General features: G+C 35.1%; 1 long non-coding RNA gene across 1 annotated transcript in view; it reads left to right on the plus strand.

Moving 5' to 3' along the window:
- LOC143199680 (uncharacterized) overlaps positions 1-25,665 on the plus strand; it is a 769,697-nt gene continuing 744,032 nt past the window's right edge. Inside the window, exon 1 of the long non-coding RNA XR_013006521.1 lies at positions 1-885. This is a non-coding gene — a long non-coding RNA (uncharacterized LOC143199680). The remainder of the gene's footprint in view (positions 886-25,665) is intronic.

The raw sequence follows: 25,665 nt of genomic DNA on the forward strand, positions 1-25,665 counted from the left end.
GGCCTAAAAACCAGGCGGTGGAATGCATGACGCATACCTGGTCGCGGAGACTTGCCCTGGAGTGACAAGTTGGACCGGGTTATGTGGGACTGCCTCTGGGCTTACCAATACACTAAACCGAAACCGCCTTACAGTTAACCCCTGTGGATCACTACTGCTACTGCATTAAATTTGGGATATGGCACCCGCTGATCGGGCAGCCGTTATTGGGCACGAGGACCCGGCGATTCTATTGATTCGCGAACCTGAGTTAACACACAACTGGGTACTGTTGTATGGTGGCAAAAGTTATGACTGTAGCGACGGATGAGGTCGTTTCAGCCTGGAAAAGGGGGAGAGCTTAGCGGTGACACGGTGCTAAGCTCCCAGCATGTCGACCAGCTCGCGAACAAGCGCGTTTTCAGAAGAACTTGAGCTGAGTTGTTGTTTGTGGAATGATTGAGATATGAAGTGCTTGATTTCTGGAGTGTCAGTTTCCCTATGAATTTGATTATTTCTGACAAACCATGGAGCGTTTAATATTCTCCTGAGGAGCTTATTTTGGAAAACTTGAAGCCGTTTGACCTGGTTGGGTGTAACAAACTTGAAGTAGACATTAGATCCGTAGAGGAGTACGGACCGAATTAACATCTTGTAAAATAAGCATTTGATGGAGATGGGAAGTCTGCTAGAAGGGCAGATCAGAGAAGATAGCAGGTTTGCTATCCCCGAACCTTTTTGGATTGCTTTCTGGATTTGGGAATGCCAACCGAACCGCCGGTCGAAGTGAAGACCTAGGTACGTGACGTTATCCAGCCATGGAATTATTGCGGTGTCGATCTTAAGTTGCGAGACGCGCAGTGCGTAACGCTGCTTGTGGAAGATGATGGCCTGGGTTTTCAGAGGGTTGATTTGCAACCTCCAAAATTTGAACCACTTGACCGCATGATCGAGCTGCTTCTGTAAACGCTCATGAATTGTAACTTCGAACCTGGCGGCCGTGAAGAAAGCAGTGTCGTCAGCGTAAAAGGCGACGTCAATATGCTCTTTTCTCGGCATATCTGAAATAAAGAGATTAAATAAGGCTGGGGCCAGCGGGGAACCTTGAAGTACGCCAGCATCGATTTGTTTACGACTGGAAAGTGACGCCCTGATCTTGACCTGGAAAGATCTGTCCGAGAGATAGGACTTGATGAGAGCGGTTAGGTCTTCTGGGAGGCCTAACCGCACGCACTTTGCGAACAATCCGTCGTGCCAGACCTTGTCGAAGGCTTTGGTTAGGTCCAGAAGAACTGCTCCAAGCTTTTTACGTTGGTCAAGAGCATGATGGATGTGTGCAGCCAGACGGGAAGCTTGATGGACGGATGAGCGGTGAGCGCGAAAGCCGAATTGTTCATCTGGAATGATGTTGTTTTCCTTTGTGAAAGAGTTGAGAGCGTAGAGTATTGCCATCTCGGCAAGCTTCGAAATGGCGCTGAGAAGGCTGATAGGCCTGTAATCAGATGGAGATGATTTTGCTCCTTTCTTGGGTATAACCGCTATATGTGCGTGTTTCCAAGACGCCGGGAAGTGTTGCAGTCTCATGATGGAGTTAATAATGTTTGCCAGTTCTGCGAGTTGCTTATGCGGGAGCTTTTTTAACTGGGTAATCGATATTCCATCGAAACCTGGAGATTTTTTGGTTTGAAGTTTGCCGATCATAGTCTGTAGAGACTTTGGAGATACAAAATGGTTGAGAAGAAAGGCGGGGGTTACTGGTCTTTTGACGGAGTTGGATTCGTTGATGACAGTGTCAATGTCTTTAGCTTTAGTGTTCTGTGCGGGTGGGAGGCATTTCATTTGAGCTTCGTAGGTCTCTGCAAGGAGCTCGACTTTTTCTTGGTCAGTGACTGCGAAATTTCCTGTGACCGTTGACTTCAGGGGGGGATGACATTGTGCGTCTTCCCCACGAGGCATTTGGAGACACGCCAGAAGGAAGGGGGGCCATCCAGCCTTTGGTCCGCGAGAAATGAGTTCCATTTCATTGCTCGCCAAGTCGAGACGGCCGCCCTTACCCTCTTGCATGCTCTGTTCGCCTCCCTTTTGTCTGCAGCATCAAGGGTGAATCGAGCTAATTTGCATAAACATTTTTGATGCGAATTTCACGTTTAAGAGAAGCGGGAAGGTTGTTTTTCCACGGCTGGGGTTGTGATGAAATTTTGACTGTGGCAGATTCGTGAGAAGACTGAATATCGCGAGTTAGCTTGAGTACGGCTTCCTCGAACTGTTCTGGTGTGTTAATTTTCGGAATTGGATCGGATTTCAGGAGAAGAGATTGGTAGTTTTTCCAGTCGGTTTTTTTCCTGAATCTTGTTAGTGGGACTTGAGTGGTGGCGCAGTTTCCGAGTTTGAGGAGGACCGGACGATGATCAGAGTCTAGTTCGTCAAGGACTCGAACTTCGGAATGGCGATTTACGTCTTGAAGAATAAAGAAATCAAGGATTCTTGCTGCGCCTTGAGAGACTGTACTAGGGTGATGGGTGGGTTCATCTGGCAAGGCAAGACCGTAGCCCAGATCTACACTTAGAGCTACGATGGCGTTACCTGCGGGATTCGCTCTGGAAGACCCCCAGGTGGGGTGGTGGGCGTTCGCCACCTATTATTTTTGGAAATTTTCCTTCGACGAGTGATCGGTATTCGGCATAGTTGAATGCAGAAGATTTTCTCTACAGGGATGTAATCACGAAGGGACTTTCTTGAATATCGATTTTAATGGAGGTTGTTTCGAAGTTGTTTACTAATAACGATGGAAGGAGCTCGTGTTTGACTCCTTTCCTGACGAGAATGGCGGTTCCACCGCCTCGACCCGGAGTTCTATCGTTTCTGTAGACAAAAAAGTGTTCGAAAGAGAGACGATGCAATGGTTTCAGGAAAGTTTCCTGGATGTGAACGATGTCGACGTCATAGAATGTCATGACGTCTTCCAATTCCGCTTGCTTTCCGCGTAAGCTGCTTGCATTCCATGCCATCAGTATAAGAGATTTCGGAACAGCCATTTCGAAGAGTTAAAGGCTGCTGAAAGTTATAGAGATAGGTAAGTGTTGCCGCTTAGGCGGCGACATTTGGAAAAAAACGAGCAAGTTGGTGAGCCAGGGCGATCACTTGCAGGAAAGCCTGCGGGTCAGTAAACGCCTGCATTGAGGAGTTAAAGTCCGGTGTATTGGTTGGAGAGGAGTTTGAGTTGGAGCAGGCTGGGTGGCGCTGGCTAATTTTTGGACTAGCTTCCTGCCACCTTGGTTACTCCATGCAGAACCTTGTGGAGGCCTGGATTCGGTCGGAATTTTTGGTTTTCTTGGAGCAGGACGGCAACTGCAACCGGTGAAGTTTACGGTATTAATTTCACCGCAATTGCTGCACTTTGGAGGTGCTTCCGGGATTTTGGCACAGGATCTAGTGTCGTGATGCCCGGCACATTTGACGCACCGTGGGGGGGCTCGGCAATACGAGCTGGAGTGCCCGAAAAGCTGGCAGTTGAAGCACTGCACTGGCTGGCCGTTTCCCCTCTGGACCTCGACCTTCACTGTGATGACGCCGAGTTTGGTCATATATATGATCTGTCGCTCTTCGCGAGGGACAACTACCTGAACAATTGGTAGTTCTATCCCGGATTTTAATTTCCATCTTTGCACAAATTTGGGATGGAAGCCTTGATCAAAGAGAAGTTCACGTACCTCGTCAATGCAGAGTGATTCTGGGATGTTTCTTATTATTACCCGGAATGCTCTCTCCTCCGAATGACAGAAGGAATGGTAAGGGTAATTCCTTTCCTCGAGCAGGGTAGTGAGTTTTCGGTAATCGTCGCTTGTGGCGACGAATAAGAAAATGTCCTCCTTTTTGTTTCGGGTTATAATATCAATTGATTGTGCCTTGGACATTCTAATGATCTCCATGAACCTCTTCTTGTCACGGAGCACTATAGGTGGAATTTTTTCTTTTGAGGGAGTTTGAGAAACAGTCGTCCAAACGATTGACACTGTTTTAGCTGTGGAGATTAAGGTTTACATTTACTACGTTTAGTGGCCTAACTACTTACCTGCACAGGCTGGGTTGCTCTTTTGGCAATTTGTTTCGGTATTGGCTGTGGGGCCGTCCTGGTGGTCGGCTTGTTTTGCACTGGTCTGGTGGCAAATTTTGTAATCGACGGCTGTACGTTAGCCTTGGCTTTCGATTGGGTAGATTGAGTGGCCGGCTTGGGTTGTGATTTGGGAGCCTGTTTTCCCTTCTTGTCGGCCTTCGGCAGCTGGCTTTCCTGAGGTGGAGTGATGGGCCCTCTTTTCCTTTTTCCCACCAAGGTGAAACCGTCGTCTGGGTCTTCAGTTTGGTCTGACCGTTGTGCCGGTTTAGCTGGTGTCTGGGTCTGGGTTTCTGTGGTAGCGGGAGTCTTTCTTTCCATGGCATCTTTTTGATACTTCATGAAGTCTGCTATAGTGGCTGTGAGAGTTTTGATTTCTTCTTTGAGATCTTCGGTAGCCTTTTCGCTCTTTTCCAGCTTTTCAGTCTGTTTGTTCAGGGCGTCTGTTTGTGCTTTAGCGAACATTTTAACTTCAGCTATCTGCTTTCGCAGATCTTCATTCTGTCTTCTTAAATCTATTATGATCAATTCTCGGCTGTCTTCAAAAGATGGTCCATTTGAGTTAGGAAAGATGGGATTATGCTCAGGAAGCGACGTCGGCTCTGACGTACGGGACGCCATTGTCTTGTCTGTAAATGCGCCTTTTCGGCGCTTACAGACGCTTTTTTGACGTAGGCACTGGTGGAAACGTGATAACGGATCGACCGTCTCAGAGAAAGTTTCGGGTAATTCTCGGAAGCGCAGGTAGGTTCGGCGGACCGGACACGACCGTTCTCTTCGAGAGCTAGCACGGAACTACAAGCAGTGTTTTTAGACACTTATTAGTTTTGTCGTTTCATATGAAAACATTTAGTTATTTAGTTATAAATTTGAGTTTGGATTATTATTCAACAAGCTTATTATCTAACGGTTTTTTCCCTATTTAATAAATAATTTATATTGGAAATTAATATTACACGAGAGATATAAATTATTATAGTTAAATTATAAATAGTATAATTTATAGTAGTAGTATAACTGGATAAAATATTAAAAAAAAAATTAACATAGCCCTATAATTTTGGAGATGTCCGAACAGATTAACCAACGGTAGATATTTTGAATTCCTAAGAGGTTAAACTTACATATTGTGTGTAATACAGTAGTTAAATAAAGTAGTTAAAATATTCCTATAGGAGGAACGATTTTTATTTAAATTGATATATAACATTTGAAACTTTTTCATTATATACATATTTGTTACACCCAACCAGGTGAAACGGCTTCAAGTTTTCCAAAATAACCTCTTCAGGAGAATTTTAAACGCTCCATGGTTTGTCAGAAATAATCAAATTCACAGAGAAACTGACACTCCAGAAATCAATCACTTCATATCGCAATCCTTCCACAAACTCAGCTCAAGTTATTCTGAAAACGCGCTCGTTCCTGTGCTGGTCGACATGTTGGTAGCTTAACACTGCGTCACCGCTAACATCTCATTTTCTAGGCTGAAACGATTTCACCCATCACTGCACTCATAACTTTTGCACCCATATGGCAGCACCCAGTCGTGTGCTAACTCAAGTAAATATATAGTTAGTTTCACAGATTGATGTTTACACATTGAGTTTTCTCCATTTCCATCGTTTATAAATCATATTTTTTTCCACTCACTCGTTGATTATTTTGAGTTACATTGTGAAATAATCTGTGATGTTTATATTTATTCGCTATTTCTTACATTATTCTTTAAATATGTTTTATTTCATTACTAGCTAATTTCCTTAATAATGTAAACGCTCGTAAATATCAAATGCCATATCTTTCTGAATAACCGACCTGGAATGAGCAGCTCAGATTGTCGGAAATTGGACTATGAACAAACAGTAGTCCGACGATGTACTGGACCATTTCACTGTATGCTAGTGGAAACGATATTGAAATTGAATTACTACTGGCTGTTTGCTGATTTCAAATATAGAGAAGCTCTAGAGAAAGTGGTTAATCTCAATAAATAATTACCGGGTAAAGATGAAGCCTATTTTGAAAATAAAGACAAATTTTTGTTAATATAAAATTATTGGAGTACTGGACTATATATATCGCGGTCAGGTGTTTTTCCGATACTAAAAGAGCTTCTTTTTGCAAAATTCTTAATATAGCCCTATAAATTGATTTTAAAAGGTTTGCAATAGATGTACTGTGCATTAAATTGCATTTGTAACCAATTTCAGGTTAAATCCTCACTGACACTCTTCACTTTTCAGTATGTGCCATTTCGTCGAAGCGTGAACCGTAGAGTAATATATAGTGGTTGTACTATATATTACTCTACTATTACTAGATAAGCGAAACCGAGGAAATGTTTTGTGTGGTCCATTCAATGGTGGCTCTGAGATCTCTTTTTTGATTGGTTCATTTCAATTTGCATAGAATACGTTTGATTGGCTCATTTCTATAACGCGATTGTTTTTTTCTGTTTGTTTACGGCGTCATTTTTGTTTGTCTGACACAAAATATGATCAGCATTCTTGTGTCTTAAATATAATCACTATTATTTGATTAAAATATATCTTCATGCCCGAAACTGTTGTGTATCCAGTGTATGTGCGGAAATAAAAAACCAGACGTAGTTTTCCTTGGAAAAAACTTGAAGACTATGCCTTGCTTGTATCTGGTACGTATACAATTATTTATATATATATATATATATATATATATATATATATATATATATATATATAAAGCATTTGTGTTCATATATATTATTATTTACAAGAATACAATTGCAGAAACCGTTGTTTGTAAAGTGTCATCAAATTAAAACTTAATTATTTTGAAGGTGTTCATTTACTTGAAATAAATGTATATTGGTTAAAATACTTATAATTAATATTTTGGCTTTCACAGTATTTTCAATATAAGATCAGAAATGTATTTGATTCATAATATTAATTAAAATATTGGTTAAGATACTTATAATTAATATTTTGGTTTAAGGCTCCTTAACCGAGATAACTTTTTCAACAAGGATGTTAACAAAATACATTAATACAAAATAATATAATACAATTTGCAAACCAACAAGATGAGCTTGATATTATAGACAAGAGATTATCATGCCTGTTTTATTATATTGCTAATAATAGATGCTTAAGTTCTCTTTTTAACTCCTCTATTTTACCATAATAAAGTAATTTTGAAATATATCATTTTTTTGTTGATGTTCTTTAAAGTATTACTTTTTGATATATTTTCTCAATTCTGACATACATCGTACACTATAACTGTTTTAATTATCCGTTCCATTATTTTCGCGATAGCATTGTAAAAATAATAACTTGCCTCAATACATTTTTGTGTTGAACATGTAAGTAAAATATTAACCGACTTTCAGCTCTGCTGTTTTGCTTTCAGTATAAGGGAACAAAAAGATAGAAACTTTAATACATCTTATTCCACATTTAGTTATTTTTTATTTATATACATTATATATTCGTATGTTTTAGCTTTTTCATATTTTATAATATTTATATTTATATAGAATTTTATATCAATAAATGGTTTTGAAAAATTACATATTGGTTTTATTTGAATTTTAATTGGTCAGTAGAATGTGACGTCAGATGTTAGTCACGTGATGCGTATGAAATCGTCAACCAATGAAATGCTCTCCTTATAAATTATTTTCATTACAGGTGCCTGTAATTTAAACTTACCAATGAAATTCAAGGAAATGATGTTCTCAGGGCCTTTCTGCTGAGACCACGCAAAACAATTCTGCAATTATTTATATTAAATTAACGCTCTATATATTACTCTACGGTGTGAGCTAACAATTTTTTCAGTGAGTTGAAAATGTCTGAATTGGTACCATATCTACAGTTAAGAGAAACTGCGGTTTTACTTTGTTTTCTTCAATATGAAGAAGAAAACGAAAAAACTCCTGATTATTATTTGTTCTTACATGTAAGTCGTGACCTGTGTTCCACAGCATTTAATTTTTTATGAAGATATCAAAAAATGGGTCGATTTGTGTATAGCTCTACAAGATACGTCGTTTTTCAAGATGGAATCTGTAAACTTTCTAAAAGATGAGAAAATGTAGCGGTTATCGATAGATAATAATTTTATTAAAATACATTGTAGGGATTTATATATCCGATTGGTAGATCTTGTTGGAGTTGTGAAAAAAGTTGTGAAAAATAGCCAAATTTTAACCACATATTGCCTTTTAAAACAAGTTTCTTAACTACTAAATAATGTACTTTTGAGGAGGTGTGCAAAATGCGAAAATGATCGGTATCATAAAATGAATGTAAAATGTTGAGAAATTGAGTCCACTTCACTTCAAAAATAAAGTTTTGAGAAAAACGTGGTTGAAGTCTTAAGTTAATATAACAATTAGATATTGTTGAAACAACAAAAGTATTTTTGGAATAATCTTCCAAATTAACTGGATCAAACTTTCATTATTATTCTGTGTAAGAGACGCTAATAAATCAAATTCTGGGTATGACAATGGGAATTGGAACTTTTCTAAGAGCCTATTCTTGCTTCAAAGATTGCGAAAGGATGTTCATTATCGTAACACATTACAAAGTGAATAATGAGTCAGGGTTATTTGGTGATGGATTTTCATCTGAGAAGTTATAATGACTAACCATCAAGACAGAACGAGACAATAGCGAAGAAGCTACATGAATATTACAACAGGCAAGTGACAATATAAATTATAGGACTCAAACTAACAACTAACACTAGTAAATCTGTGAATATACAGTTCACCTATAATCAGACCTCGCAAGTACCAATAAAAGCAAATAATATCATTCCATATAGAAACAACGCTAAGTATCTTGAAATGAATGTTCATGCAAAACTTCGCTAGAAGCAACATGTAAGAAATGAAAGGAATGTCCCACCGAAAACTAATAGAATACACGTTTTCCAAAACAAAGTCCCGAGAAGTATTGTAGATCCATTGAGGTACTACAAAACTGTTTACTTACACCGAGACCTTCAGATATCGACTAAGAAACGAGAAGAATTGCAAGGAGACATGAGGATAGCCTTCATTCTCATGTTAATATCAACGTAATATAACTCTTAGGTAACACCAGAACAGGACACAGACTCAAAAGAATGAAACTGTTTGATAATGTGTAGTGTAGTGTAGTGAGGTGCACTTAACAGAAATACAGAAAATAATACATACATATTATTACACCAATTGTTTTTTAGTTGACGACTAGTGACAATGTAATAAATAAATTTTTTTAAAAGTTATAATGAAGGTAAGTTGCCTGTATCGAATTACAGTTATAAAAACGTTAATAAATTCAAAAAACCTCGTGGTTCAAGACACAACAATCAACTAAAATATTTCAAATTAATTAGACTTAGAAAGTAAAAGCAAGCGAGAAAGATGGATAAACAATGGCTAAGCAACTGCTTTAAATTATGCTTGCACCACGCTAAGTTGACATGGCCCAACGGACGAAATATCAGAAGGGACTATCTCTTGGAATTTTAATCGATTTCATATTTTGGGGTGATATTCTAAGCATACTGTACTATTTAATCAGACTAGGAATATATATTACTTTAATTTATCAGACCCATCTAGAAAACTATACAAGATATCTTTAAAATATTATAACCAGTATAAGATATTCATGTTTTAATTGATCTGTTTGTCCAATTTAACTCTTGCTTCTAAACCTTCCCGTTGTTCCCCTAGCTGTACATGACAAGTCACTCTGTACACCCTGAAATCTAGATAAGTTCCAATATGGTAATGGCATTGCTAATACACTATTTATACGACGATCTTATCGGAAAATCGACAATGGGAGTAGAGGGCTGATATCGGCAATATTGCTGTTAATATGTAGATTAAGGGGCGATCTGCATTATTTAGCATTGTTCCAGTCGGCAGATGAGCGCCTTTTTTGCGGCCCGAAATTAAGATTTATACGGGCGGGGGGTCTTAATGTTTAATCTTTTCGGGATTAAGGACGATTAAACGTGGATGGAATTTGTTACGCTATACCGTATCTAAGGGGTTAAGAGAAAATAGTGTCTTTTTTATAAGTATTTGTAAAAAAATTTAAAAAATATCTTTAGCGCTATTCACATAATTATAACTTTTCTAGCTTTGTGATAATTAGTTGTCTTTGTTTATTTACTAAATGACATGAATCGTATAACTTAGCAGGTGTATCGGAAAGTCATTACCGCTCTTTTCGGAGAAAAACTACATAATTTTCAAAAAATGGAACATTTCAATTATTCAAGGTATTGGCCATTTAATTCTGTATGCCTTACCGATATTTCCAAATGTATGGACGCTATCCTAAAAAAATTGTTTGGCCTTTGAGCAAAACCATTCATCGATCCATTTTCTAACTTCTTCGGTCGGTGCGATAATATGTCCCATCCAGTGCTTTCAATGCTTCCTTGACCGGTTTTGCTTTAATAAACGGCGCGTTATCGTGTTGTAAAATCACATTATCATGTCCTCAGGCTTCTTCTGGCCGTGTTTCAAACAATTAATGGTTCTAATTGATCATTTGTTGTCGGTAGGAATGACTATTAACTGTTTCACCAGCTTTTAATGGTTCATAATACACCACGTCACTGTGGCCCCATCATACATAGAGCATTGTCTTGCGACCAAAGGATTTGGCCTTGGAGTCGATCCGGCGGCTTCGACAAGTGATAACCATAACATTTTGCACCCAGAGTTTCCAGAATAAATCCACCTTTCCTCACCCGTCATTATTCGATGCAGAAATGGCTTCCGATCATATATATGAGGCACCATTCCACAGTCGATGTTTCGATTTTCTATTAAAGTGATGTGACACATATCTTCGTATCTTTTGGATTTTCTGTTTTATTCGCAAATTTCTTTATATACTCACCATAAGTTTCTATCAGAAAATTATGACTTTCAGCGGCTTTTTTCTTTGATTAAATAAGAAAAGTAATGCGTACCACAAATGCACGTTTTTCAGGAACTAAATTTAACAATTTTCAAGAGAGATATAAGTCTATTATGGTTATACATTTGAAAAATATAACATGTACAGCTTTGAAGCCTGATGTCAGTAGACATATGTGTGTAAGTGACATATGTGTCAAATTATAATATTGCATACTTAAGCCCAACAACTTCCGATATATCCATATCGAAAATTTTGTCCGACAATTATAAAAGCAACTTCGGAGATTGAATTAAACCTCCTCGCGAGCTTATCGGCAGGTGGTTTGTTCATGACTATATTATGGTGGCCAGATGGTATTAGATACAATGCAATTTTGAACATTTTGTCTAAATCGCTGTTGTGATGGAGACACGTTTGTACTTCTTAGAGATTAGTTCGTTTCACTGTTAGATTGTGAGCGAAACATCTATCAATTTCCTCCTACGTATTGTCCATAAAATAATATTTGTAAAAGTTCATCTGTATCTGCCAGCAGCCAGAGCGCTCCTAGTAAGTAACAAATTTGTCCTTAGATCTGCAATTGTTTAAGATTTTGATACAAATTGAGTGACTTATTTCTGATATAAATTCGAATGCTATCAAATAACTTTTATCGTATAATACCTTGAAAGTGGCCATGAAATTATCTTTTGCAATGTGACTTACGCCAAATTAAGTCATACGGGAATAACTATTTCATTTTTGAATGTTGACCAAGAAGTTTAATATAGAATAGTTAGAATCATTTGCCATAAGAGAAACTATTAAGCGTAATAGATCTGATGGTGAGGCTTATTTTGGAAATTTTATTTTTCTAACGACAGGACATAACCCAGTAACCCAGTGTGGTTTATGCCTCTAATTGTGGATAAACGATTTTAATTTACCCAGTTGTGACTAGATTGTTGGCACCGTTTTTTTTTTCCGTATCGTAGTAGTCTTTTGCTGGAATCTAGATGATACAAGTAGTGAGTCTGCGGAATCTCTCAATTTTATTGTGTCGTATTGTGCTGATCTTTAGTGCGATTAGCACGTGAGGTAGCCCTTCTTCTCGCTTGTACATAATATACTCTGTCGCCTTCTTGGCATTGTTAATGGAAAGTTCTCGCTCACTAAATCTGTGACTAAATAATAGCAAATTTTATATACATTTACAAAATATGAATTACTAAAAACAGTCAGTACATACATATTTCAGCTTTATTTTTAGTAAAAATGTTGTCCACCGTAATTAGATTAAGATTATGTTGTACTTGATTTTCACGTTATCGTATTTATGAATCTCTCAAAATATTTTTTTGCATGAAATATAAATGGTGGTAAAGCAGTAAACGGTTAATGCCGAGAAATTTTCTTCAATATATTGTTAGATAATAGTGGCCAGTTGTTAAAATCGGTATTCAAAATAGTACCGCTTAAACAATTAGTGCTTGAATATCATATCTTATTGATGGTCTAAAAGTAAATCTATTTCCTAGACTGAAAAAATATTGTGGTTTAATTTTTAAAAATATTTTTCTAAGCCATCTTAGTCCACTTCTTTCCACTTCATTTTTTTTTCCACAGTCTTTTGCCATTTTTCTGACAATACAATACCACAGTCACTGTAGACATTCTGAGATATCTGGACCAAAAACTAAATCAAGTAATTTTTATAAGCCTCTATTGTAGTCACATTTACGGTATCTATACTATTTTTCAGAGATCAAAACAAATGTCAAACAAATTAATATTCGAGCAGCTAAAGATGGACAATTCCTCTCTTGTTTCATCAAGCACTTTGCCAAGTTTATCTGCGCTTCGATTTTGATTTCTTTTTCACATTTTCGTCGTATGTCATAAACTTTTCATTTTGATCTTTAAACTTATCAGCTGCGGTCCCTTAATGTAAGCTTGGTCCATTAATTTTTTTATTGCAAATTTATGTGTAGTCCAATTATCGAGCCCATTTTGGAACACAGTTTTTTCTAAATTATATTATGGGCGAGATTTAGTTCTGTAGTATTGTAGCGAGATGAAATTCGTTGGGTTAAATCAAAATTTTTAAAAGATTCATTAAAACTATCCACCTGAATTTTAGTTAAAAAAATTGTCTGTCAATGTTGAAGGGTATAAGCAATCACAAACATATTGGTTTATAATAATAATACAGATTATTTAAAAAAACACCTTAAATGTTACTGTGTTTACCAGAATATTAGTAGAAATTAAGGCAAGAAATTTAAAAGTTATTTTTACTATGCCAAACGACAATCTGAAACGTAAACAAACACTGACGTCACTTATCGTTTTTGTCCGAACTTTTGGTGCGCTTCTTGGTTGTTTGGATTATTTCTCTTATAATGCATAGTAGCAAAATCGGTTTTGTGCTAACACTAGTATAAGAGTCGTCTTTGTCACTTTCAAAATTTATGGATGATAAACTTTTCATTTTCCTTTTCAAATATGGCTCGAATTTATTTCCTTTCAGAAGTAGTTTCTTATTGCAATTCAGCTCATGAATTACTTTACTGTTAAGTATCGAAACTATCTATGAACAATCAAAATAATTCAAAACTATCTTATGAGCAAACGTTAGTTCTTTAAGAATGTGGAGAGATAAAATACACTAGATTGAATCGAACAGTTTTGTCAGGATTTTTTTTTAAATTGACAGTTCATATCATCTTTAAAACGAGAGAGCGAAAATAAGAACGCCGGCACTTAGAATGACATTCACTAAATCACTATATTATTACAAATTAACACACCATTTTCGATTAGCCCGGTCTGCATTTTACCGTCTTTGGAAATAAAAAAGCAAAATATTCCCTTCAATGCGCAATATTTTTGAACTGAGTAAACAAATAACCATATCTATATATTTGCCACATAAATTAGTTTTTAATTATTTTTTTTAATTTGAAGCCATATTGTAAATATTCGGTACAATGTATTTTACCCTTCGCTACTTATTCTCATCTGAAAAAAAACTATGTATTTTTTTAGGCTATATATGAATCAACCCATTTTTTTGGGATCTTCATAAGAACGCTGCTTAGACATAATATGTCGGAACAAGTAGCAATCACAAGGAGCAAGGTGTCGAGAATACATCCGGTTGGGGTAGCACTTTTCATTTTAATATTTCTAAGTATGTTTTCATGCTGAAGAATAACATTGCTGTGTCTTTGTTTGTATTCCGCTTTTTGCTGATTTTCGCGCAGTGTTCGGCTGAAACGTACAAATTGTATTCGATAGCGAATCCCATTCATGATTTAATCAAGTAATGCCTTCAAATCCTCCTCATTAATTTTGTTTGGCTACCTTGAATGTTCCTTCTCTTTGGTGTCGGAAACATTCATATGTTGAGATATATGTAGCATGGTTGCTATAAGCTTCACAGAGCATTGGATGACCTTCAGTAGCCTCTTCATTCAAACTGAAGTAAAAGGTAAAACTTCCCGAAAAAGCGAATTATTCTGTACAAATTCAGATATTTTCCACGCACCGAAATTTTTTTTTCATACTCTGACAAGATGATGCATACTGAAAACTGAAGTCTGCCAGTGATGCTGATATCTGGAATATTCTATACAATTTTGTTATTTATTTACAGTGAACTCGTATATTACCATAAATGTTACATTTTTTAGTTCCTTTTTAATTCACTTGTGGCTTGTTAACAAGAAAGAGACATAATATATATATATATATATATATATATATATATATATATATATATATATATATATATTTAAATAAGGGCTTTGAAAAATGTGGTGAAGCTGAGGGTGCCGGTTTGGACGGTCTTAGCAGCTTTAATCTCCCAAAAGTTTCTTTTTGGCGAGGCAGTGGTTTTTAAGAGGATTTATTTTGTTTCGGAGGGTGGTTGTTGGTGTTTTATAATAGGGCGAAGTGAATTTATGGTGGATTAGCAACAATTTTTAGCGACTTAAGGATGGTCGGGGGGGAAGTCCGAAATGCGGCTGCCATGAATCAGCATTAAACTCCACAGTCATCGTCTTGTTGTGCTCGGTTATTTGTGAATGGCGTGGACTTCTTTACGACCCTTTAACTTTCTCCCCTCGATGAGCTTGTGTCTGAAATATGTTTCAACTTCCGGACATAAAAATAAACCAAAAGCGAAAAAAAAACACAGCAAACGGTTATTATACTGGCCGTTTGTCCAGGGAGACGCGTCTTATTTTTAACGTGTTCTCTTTGTTTCTGCCACTAAAAGAAAATTGGATTTCTCTAAAATATTTGGCATCGTCCTGAAGTAAATGTTAGCAAAGTTCTTGATTAAATTCATTTAAAAAATACATCATCTCCAACGTACACTCGTGATTATTTTGCTGACACTTTAAGTTGATTTGATTGAAGCTTTAATTAATTATTAGTTACTTATTTAATAACGACCCCCGACATTTTATATTCGACCAAACAATTGCGAATAAAATGTAAGGATGTAAATTTCATTTATAAAATTGTCAATATTGGAGGAATATTTCGCGACGTCCAATATCTAAATGTCACTAATTTTATCACTTATTTTAATCGCTATGTAGAGCCGCGAATGCATTTTATTGATTCATTTCGTTTCTATGGTACAATTGTTTACATTTTGCGCGTCATTTTCAATGTGCCTAACACCAGAAAGCTTGTGTTTAGAATTTTATACGGTATAGTGATTATATTATTAGTCGTTAGCATAAAACGGTAATACAATATAAGTATCGATTCAGGAATTGTTATGAACTCTAATACACAGGAAGTGAAGAAATGCAGCATATTTCTTTTAAAAAAAATATCCGGCTATCTCTAAAAAAATGGTTTGATAATATCAAACATCTCTAAATTAACTGGAATAAGTATAAACGAATTTTACAATCATTATCAAGTGTTTTGTTAATATAAAAAGAAGGTAAGTTTATTCATTTATATATGATATGTATAGAAGACTAATTAAGTATGAGCTATATGCAAGAGCCAGATCGAAGAGCAAAATAAATAAGCGAAGAACTAGCAGTTCATTTGAAAAGTCCCCGGCCTTACCCATAGCTGACGCTACTAGAATTAAATACATATGTTCTTTAGTTATACGTAACCCTCAAAAGGGCGTGTATGAATTTGACAGCTGTCGGATCAATAGTTTGTGAATTATAGCATTTTGAGTGATGCTTCTTTTGTTATTGTGAAAAAAATAGATAAAAAGGGATTTCGCGTGTTGATATAATATTGTTTTTTGAAGGGAAAAATACAGTTGAAGGAAAAACTTGGCTTGATGCCAAGTTTCCGGACATTGTCCCAGGAAAATCAACCATCAAGGCTTGGTGTGCTAAGTTTAGATATGGTGGAATGACCACCGAAGACGGTAAGCGCAGTGTACGCCCAAAAGAGGCTGTTACTGAAGAGAATATTAAAAAAATCAACAAAATAATTTTTAGTGACCGTAAATTCAAATTGGATGAAATAGCAGACACTCTAAAGATATCAATTGAATGTGTACATCATATTTTTCACGAATATTTGGGTATGAGAAAGCTCTGTGCAAAGTGGGTGCTGCGCGAGGTCACTTTTGACCAAAAACAACGACGAGTTGATGATTCGGAGCAGTGTTTGAAGATGATCAAGCGTAAAAAGCCCGAGTTTTTGCGTCGATATGTGACAATGGATGAAACGTGGCTCCATCATTTCACTCTGAAATCCAATCGACAGTCATCCGAGTATACACAATGAACCCACTCCAAAGCATGGGAAAACGTAATAGTCAGCTGGCAAGGTTATGGCGTCTGTATTTTGGGATTTGGAATAAATTTTCACTGAATACCTTGATAAAGGAAGGAACATCAACAGCGATATTACATAGCGTTATAGGACCGTATGGAAAAACGTGATAAATTTTATACATTGTAGTCGAATTTCTATCACATGGCGATCACTAGTTTTAATAATTACTCAAATATTTATTTTTAAATTAAAAAATTGATCTCCTACCAAAAGAAACTATATTTAACAGCAGATATTCCAGATTCAATTAATTGATTGTTAGAACTTTTCTAAAATAATAGCTCCTGACGTTTTTGTAGTGACGTATACCGTTACTACAGTTTGGAAATTATTTTCGGATGTATTAGAGCTCAGTTATTCAAGAACCCATATCACTCAACTTGCCCCATACGCACTTCCAACTGCTGAAATCGTACCTCACAGACAAACAGTCAAACCGGTAGACGAATACACTGACCTACAACCAATATATTCGGGTATTCCGCAAAGAAGTGTTGTTGGCCCTTTGTTATATCTATTGTATACAGCTGACCTACCGACCCCAAGAAACACTACCGTTGCATATTGCGATGCAGCGGTTTTATCATCCCCCGAGGATCCAATATCAAGCCAGTATCAGCCACAAGAAACCTCTTAACAAAGACTAAATGTGATTGAAAACGTGGCGTATTAAAGCAAATGAGACAAAATCTACCCATGTTATATTCACCCTTTGTAGAAGAACATGTTTTATAATATCTTCAGATTTACATTTTTGGTTTATTTCAGGCACTACAGGAACAGCTTCTATATAACATTGTTGGAAGTTATATAGACCTATCTATATCCTATCGCCACAACAAGTAGTAAAGTTTAGTATGAACTATCCTTATGAAACAACTGGAAACTTCTAATAAAGATTTAAGCGTTCGAATACAGATATTTACAATTCAGGCGCTTCCATCGTTGCTCTAGAAATCTGAACACCCATTAATAAGCTTGACCCTTCGGGCTACCAAGTATAAACAGTTATAGGAGTATTCATCAGACTTGGTTTACCAAACGCCTTTAAATTTTCTCGCTATCTAATCGACCTCTGATGTTGGCTTTCCATGTTTCGACACTAAAATTATAAATATTGATTCGCTTTAGGCGTTACGGTAAAAGGGATCCACGTTCTTTCATGAATTAACAGTAAGATTATTTAATGTTAATAGCATGGCCATTTTTATTTGGGTATCATATACATATTCTTGTCCAATTTTGAAAAATGTTTTTATAAGATATTAGGTGTTTGATTTTACATGTTTCAGCGCTAGGAAGATCGAAAAACACTGTAGAAAATAGAAAATGATGGAAAATGGGACGGATTGATATATGTTGGACATATTTTTCTCTATCAATACAATTGTAAGGAGAAAATATGACCAGAATACAATATACCATATATATATATATATATATATATATATATATAAATTTTTGATTTAGTGGCTTGAAATAAATGGAAAATGGTATATAAACTCTAGCTATTTTATTAACTTTATTGTATTTCTTAATATTCTCCATAATTCTCCATAATATAGAGTGGTTATTCATCCTGAACTAAACAAGCACAAATATCTGGAATACTCAGCTTTTAGGTTAGTTATTTAGGCTGCAATTACAAACATTCCATTATACAAACAGGCCCAACGTCGTACACATAGTGGGAAATAAATTTTTGAGTAATTTGTAAAATAAAAATATTTCATGCGACCGGAATAAAAATAAATTGGTTAAATTAATTAGTATTTTGTTCCATTGGCTTCCTTCGATCTGTTATTGAAACATTAATGGATTTTGAGGAATATTTTTTGCAAAATCCAAGATTTAAATCTAGAAATATGTTTATGTTTTGTGAGTGTATTATTTGCATTAACTCTAACCATTATCCGAAAATTTGACAGTGAGACTTTACATATTTTCGTATATTTTAGTCATGTCATTGGTATCAGCATCTTCAGACATTTACGCTTCAAACCAGGAACATTAATTGCTACTTCCAGTAACTGTTTGTTAATTTTTGTTTGATGTTTCTTATAATCGACATTTCTTTTCTGTAACAGGTCAATTGAAAAGTCGCCGGCCTACCATAGTAAAACACCTTTTTTGGCATAACTAATGTTCTTTATTCAACAATTTAACAAAATTCCCTTCAAGAGTGACTGATTATAGCGATCCTCCAACTTTTCGATGCCATGTAGTACGATGTGTCCTTTGTTTTAAAATAGGCCTCAACATCTGACATAGGACTCTTGGCTTGATACGATTGGTGTTGACTAATATCCGTGAAGCTCCTTGCTCAGGTTCCTAGTAGAGGCTAAAAAGTTTTTATCAATACATTCCTTATTGCAGTCCGAATCATTGAAATTTTCAGGAAGGGAAATACTTGTGACTTTCTCATATCAATGGGCAGAATTTTAGGACTTGTTAATTCTTAGAAGAATTATATCTTAGAAAAATTAACAAGCCCCAGTTAGAATATTGGATTTCAGCGTGCCATCTTGTTGATATATGGGTGTGGTCCGAATAGCAGCTTTTTTCACAGCAGTTTTTCTGAATGCTAACTTGACTGTTTTCTCAGTATACCCTGGCTGCATCAGTTATTGGATACAAATATTTCATTTTTGTTTCAGGAAATTTCGAACACATATTTGTTGTGTAATAAGTCATTCAAATATTGTTTAAATGGTCTAGTAAATTAGACTCTTAAATAGTCTATATTTTTCTTTTATAGTCCTGTTATATGAGTTTACAGTGTACTAAAGATAGGTCTTTATTTATTTATGTAGTAGGGAATGAATGGTAGGAAGTATGCATGTATGTATGGAATAATAAATTGTGTATTATGGCCACTGTAGCAGAGTCGAAGAATGAACCGATTCTGCTGATTGTGTCTGTAAATTCAGAGATTAATGACAACCTGATTTATCGATCTATTTAGTTCTTTCTGGCATATAAAAGGCATGCGGAATAATTCCAAATTCAAAATGTAAATTTTGTTTAATTTTATATGAAGCTGCATTTGGAGTTTTATCTACATAAAACGTGGATTTTATAGATTAAATATGAGAGATATCCGCCATATATGGGAAGCTTTGTGGAACACAAGACTGTATGTGCTTTTGCACCAAAATGTATCGGTTTTTCAAGCACAAATTTATTAGGTGTACCCGATCACTGATCACAATAGTCAGGTCGAGAAATACTGCCCACTATGACTTTTTTGTCATAAAATGTACGGTTTACTTCACAACGTTGGTTTGACGAGTGTATGGTTCGATATCCAAATTGCTTGTCTTGGATGATGATTTCCATTTTCACAGCTTCAATGAGTGCGTAGATAATTACTCTCTCAATGATTCTTAATAGTTAGGTTAGAAGGCTGATTGGAAGGTAGCTGGAGGATACTGAATTGTTTCTTTTTTCGGATTAATAACAGTATATGCGTGTTTACGGATAAATGTAAAATTTCGTAACCTGGAACTAGAATGAAAGAGTAACAAAGAGGAAGGAGTAAACTGTTTTGGGAGGAGGATTTTGAAGTGTGTCTCTAAATTTTTGTAGGGGCAAGGTTCCCTCTCATAAGTTGAAGTCGTAAAACAGTACCTACATTATTATCGCATCGGTAACATCGTAGATTTCGTTATTATTAGAATTTTCACTGACATGGTTGGTTATACGAGACTCAAAAGATTATCTTAATACTCAGCTTTATCCTAGACAGTGAATGAAAATTGCTGATTGTTGTCTGTTTATAATGGAGATCTTCTACATATATGTAAAATAATTTATATTTAAAACTGATGGAGCACTCCCAATGGACAGTATATATTTATTCTATCTATCTATATGTCTATTTAAAATAATCTAATTAATGTCTAATCATTAATTCAAACCCTATATTTTGTAACAATAACATAAACTCCAAAATATCTAAAATGTAAAATTCACAGTTTACCTTTTGCACCTTTGTTTTTTGTTATGCTGTAAATAATACCAACTTGTATTTTTCCCTCGATGAACAATTATTATCGTACTTTGGTAACATAAACCAACATTTGCAAAACTCCAATTAAAAAAAAACACCTAACAATTATAGGAAAATATCAAAATTTCAATTTTAAATACAGAAACAACAATATAGTCGCAAGAACGTTTTACTGGCGGATTTTATTACTATTAGCATCCCAACTCATATTTCGTACGTACTTTTTTTTAATAAATAACTATTAGGTGAAAATAATATTTTTATTAACGCAAAACAGTTCTAATAAGTAGTAAAATATAACTAATAATAATATCAACAATTCTTTTAGAGATATTCTATATAAAAAATTCAATAAGCGATAGGATGTGTCACAAAATGCCTAAATGGCACGCAACATTTTCTTTTGGAACCATCGTATGATGGATTTATTATACTTGCAAGCGTTTTCCCATAGTTGAATTCCATATGATCAAATAGGTTTGAGTATAGTTTTATATATTTATACAATAATATCTTGTTATCTAATATATATAGTATATCTAGCAAATATATTTGGTACGATTTAAGCCCAAGTTGTTTCAGTTTGGCGAGTATGTGCTTCGCTTAAGTTAGGAGTCGGTCTAGGTGCATACCAAGATATTTACCATCCTCTTCTTGCAGGAGTTCACAATCACTACATAGTATAAAACAAAGTCGCCTTTTCTGTCCCTATATCCCTATGTGCGCTTAAATCTTTAAAACTACGCAACGGATTTTGATGCGGTTTTTTTCAATAGATAGAGTGATTCAAGAGGAAGGTTTATATGTATAATACATGCATAATATACTAAGGCAACATTGCTAATTTTAGAGGTTTCTAACGTGATGTCATAAATTAACCTATTTTTTAGGCTTATTTAACAATTAGCAAAAACGCTGCCTAACCCTACGAGTTAGATCAAATTAATGTACTACAGTATTGTACACCATAAAAAGGTCTACAAAAAAGTCCGCGATGGTATATGTTTATCTTTTAGGGATAATCCACATTAACCATTTTTATTGTTTACTTTTTACGTGAGAAAATGGCTTATTTACGAAGCTATTTTAAGCAATACGGCATTAATCCTTATCGAATTAAGTACCTTAAATACAGTGTGCAATTAATATAGATCAATATGGTTCCTTACAGCATGTAAATTAAACAAATATTTTCGGAGATATTACAAATTTAAAATTTGCGTTTAAAAATGTGTAATGTAATAAAAATTGTATGAATTTAGATATTCCAAAGATAGCAGGAAATCTTCATAGTAAGTATAGGGGAAGAGGAATTGTTTTACTCCAAATTTAATGCGTGCAGGCCAAGGGCAGTAATGAATGAACCAAAAATACTGGATCGATTTTAATCATGTTTTCATTGAGTGACATAGGCATATATATTTTATGCCCGCGCAAAGTCGGAGCGGGCCGCTATGTTTTTATATACAACGTTCATATTTTTTCTGTAGTGTATTTAATTTAGTATCAGCATTGCACCCGTGCGAAGCCGGGGCGGGTCGCTAGTTATAGATATAGACTGGTGGACATGTTCTACAGAGGGTAAAAGTTTGATGACTGGATTTTGTTTCGTTGGTTTTGATATGCCCTGTTTTCAGCCACATTTGTATTTGATTTAGATGTGTTTGTGGATTAATTAATGCTAGGGCTGAATATTCATGAGAGGCTGTCACTGCCGTGTCGTCGGCACGTGTTACCACAGTGGTAATTTTTGTTGTAGGTAGGTCGGCTCTGTATAGAAGATATAGTACTGGACCGAGTACATTACCTTGCGGAGCTCCTGAATATATAGCATGTAATTCGGTATGTCCATCGCCTTGTTTTAGAGTAAAGTGGAGATCTGTGAGGTAAGATTTTAGTAGCTCATAATCCAAATGAGGGAGCTTTATGAGCCGCTTTATGTACAGTGTCTCAAAAACTTTTGAGATTATCGGTAATAAACTTATAGGCCGGTAAGGGGTGACATCTCCAGTTTTTTTGCCTGGTTTGAGAATCATTATTATTTGATCTACTTTCCAGATCCTAGGAAAATAATTAATTCATAGCATTTAATGTGCTTTAAATTCGTCAGTTCGTCAACAAATTTTTAAGAAATTTAACTAACCTTTCAAACCAACTTACGTTTTATGGTTTTAAATATATTGGGCAGTAAAAAGGCCCAGAGCCTAAATAGGCCAACTACGATTGCAACATAATATTAATTTATCTTTTAACTCTTTTTAACTTGCACAACTTGGAATTCAGCCCATAAAAAGAACTAAAATACTAGTTCATATTTTCAGGATTATATTCAGGATATATGTTATATGCAATTTAGATGGCGCTAAAACATTATTAAATTTATATTAACTTTAAATTAATACTGTGTCCTCATTCTAGTCAGTGTTCATCAGATTATGAATATACTCGTGGTCATTATTTACTGAACACAGAAACTCCATAGTTGTAAAATACATTATGTTATCAGAAGGTACGTTTAGTAAACAGGTGAGATGCGGATAATAGGGTTCATTTTCATATTCGTCTGGCAGTTAGTGATAACGAACAGATAATATGGTTTACGTGGTAACGGTCGATGTATATTGAGGCTCCTGGGATCATTGTCACATAAATTGACGTATTAATATAAGGTTAATCTGCCAGTCATGGAATATTCTAATATCTACTGATATAATTTTTTTCTTAAATATGTCAGTATTGGTAATAAAATATAATAATAATAATAATATGATAATTATAATAGTAAATAAATATTATAATAATATTGAGTATTGGATAATAAAATGCGAACAGATTAATATTAGTGGTTTCCGGACTGGAGGTTCATATATCTAAGGCATATATTAATTACTGAAGGACTTACAATTAAATAAACTGCCACAATAGTTTGTAGGTTAGAATTGGTTCATTATATTTATGTTGAACTCTTTTTCATATTGCCTGTGAGGTAGAGCTCTAGGCGCTTTTTATGTAAGTATTTTACTTTACTTAAAGAGCCTATTTACCTTTTTAAAATTAGTTCTTGTTTCCTTTGTTCCAGTGTTCCCTTGTCAATTCGTTTTGATATCACTCTATTTCTCCTTAATCTTCTGTTACCGCCTATATGCATAATGTTCCTAAAATTCAATTTTATAACTGCTCTCCAATACATTCGCCATATCTGCAAAATGGTTAGTAGTAATTATCACTACATAGTATAAAACAAAGTCGCCTTTTCTGTCCCTATATCCCTATGTGCGCTTAAATCTTTAAAACTACGCAACGGATATTGATGCGGTTTTTTTCAATAGATACAGTGATTCAAGAGGAAGGTTTATATGTATAATACATGCATAATATACTAAGGCAACATTGCTAATTTTAGAGGTTTCTAACGTGATGTCGTAAATTAACCTATTTTTTTAGGCTTATTTAGCAATTAGCAAAAACGCTGCCTAACCCTACGAGTTAAATCAAATTAATGTACTACAGTATTGTACACCATAAAAAGGTCTACAAAAAAGTCCGCGATGGTATATGTTTATCTTTTAGGGATAACCACCATTAACCATTATTATTGTTTACTTTTTACTTAATCCTTATCGAATTAAGTACCTTAAATACAGTGTGCAATTAATATAGATCAATATGGTTCCTTACAGCATGTAAATTAAACAAATATTACAAATTTAAAATTTGCGTTTAAAAATGTGTAATGTAATAAAAATTGTATGAATTTAGATATTCCAAAGATAGCAGGAAATCTTCATAGTAAGTATAGGGGAAGAGGAATTGTTTTACTCCAAATTTAATGCGTGCAGGCCAAGGGCAGTAATGAATGAACCAAAAATACTGGATCGATTTTAATCATGTTTTCATTGAGTGACATAGGCATATATATATATATTATGCTCGTGCAAAGTCGGAGCGGGCCGCTTTGTTTTTATATACAACGTTCATATTTTTTCTGTAGTGTATTTAATTTAGTATCAGCATTGCACCCGTGCGAAGCCGGGGCGGGTCGCTAGTGTCCCTATATATTGTAGTATAATGCTCACGTATATTCCAAATAATTACACAAATATATATGCGCACAAATCTTTCACAATCTATAAAACGATTTTCATCCTATGTCAATTATATGCCTTTATTTATATCCATTCTCGTCACCCTGTCTTGGTATTCTCAGTATTGAATCATAATCCCATATCCAGATAGTTTCACTAACTTACTGTCACATTCTGAACCTAGTCAATAACTAAGCCGTTAATTTTCAATCTAACACTAATTCACTAGTTCACTATTTGTCAAGTTCTTCTTCTGTCTATCTGATGTAGTTATAGACATACTTACTTCTACAGTATATCTTTTTTCGAGAAATAGTGGTAGTCAGTACAGCTGCAACAGAATATAAAAATTTGCAATAAAACCTCCAGTAACTTGATATTTAATATTATCAACAATTACTTCTCTAACGCATTTTACTGTTAAGAAACGGCTCCCATTAGTTACCTTGTTCCAGCTTGAAGTTATTGACTAGAGACTTAATCTATTTCTGACTGACTTTTTATTAGCTTCGGCATTTTCAATCAGAGTACTAATAAGTAGCGCTTATATAGCGAAAAAATTAATTTATAAAATGCAGCAAAGCGCCAAATCAACGTTTGTCGATTTATAATCAGTCATTATTATTACTAATGTTTTGAAGAATTTTGCAGACATTTGACAAATGGACGACTTTTGTAGGCTGAATCGGTTACAAGTTTGGACACATCAAACAGCATTGTGTCTAATTTGAACTA

Source organism: Rhynchophorus ferrugineus, unplaced genomic scaffold, assembly GCF_030347505.1.
Source record: "Rhynchophorus ferrugineus isolate W39M unplaced genomic scaffold, kcgeb_rfMv2 rfM7, whole genome shotgun sequence".
Lineage (NCBI taxonomy): Eukaryota > Metazoa > Arthropoda > Insecta > Coleoptera > Curculionidae > Rhynchophorus > Rhynchophorus ferrugineus.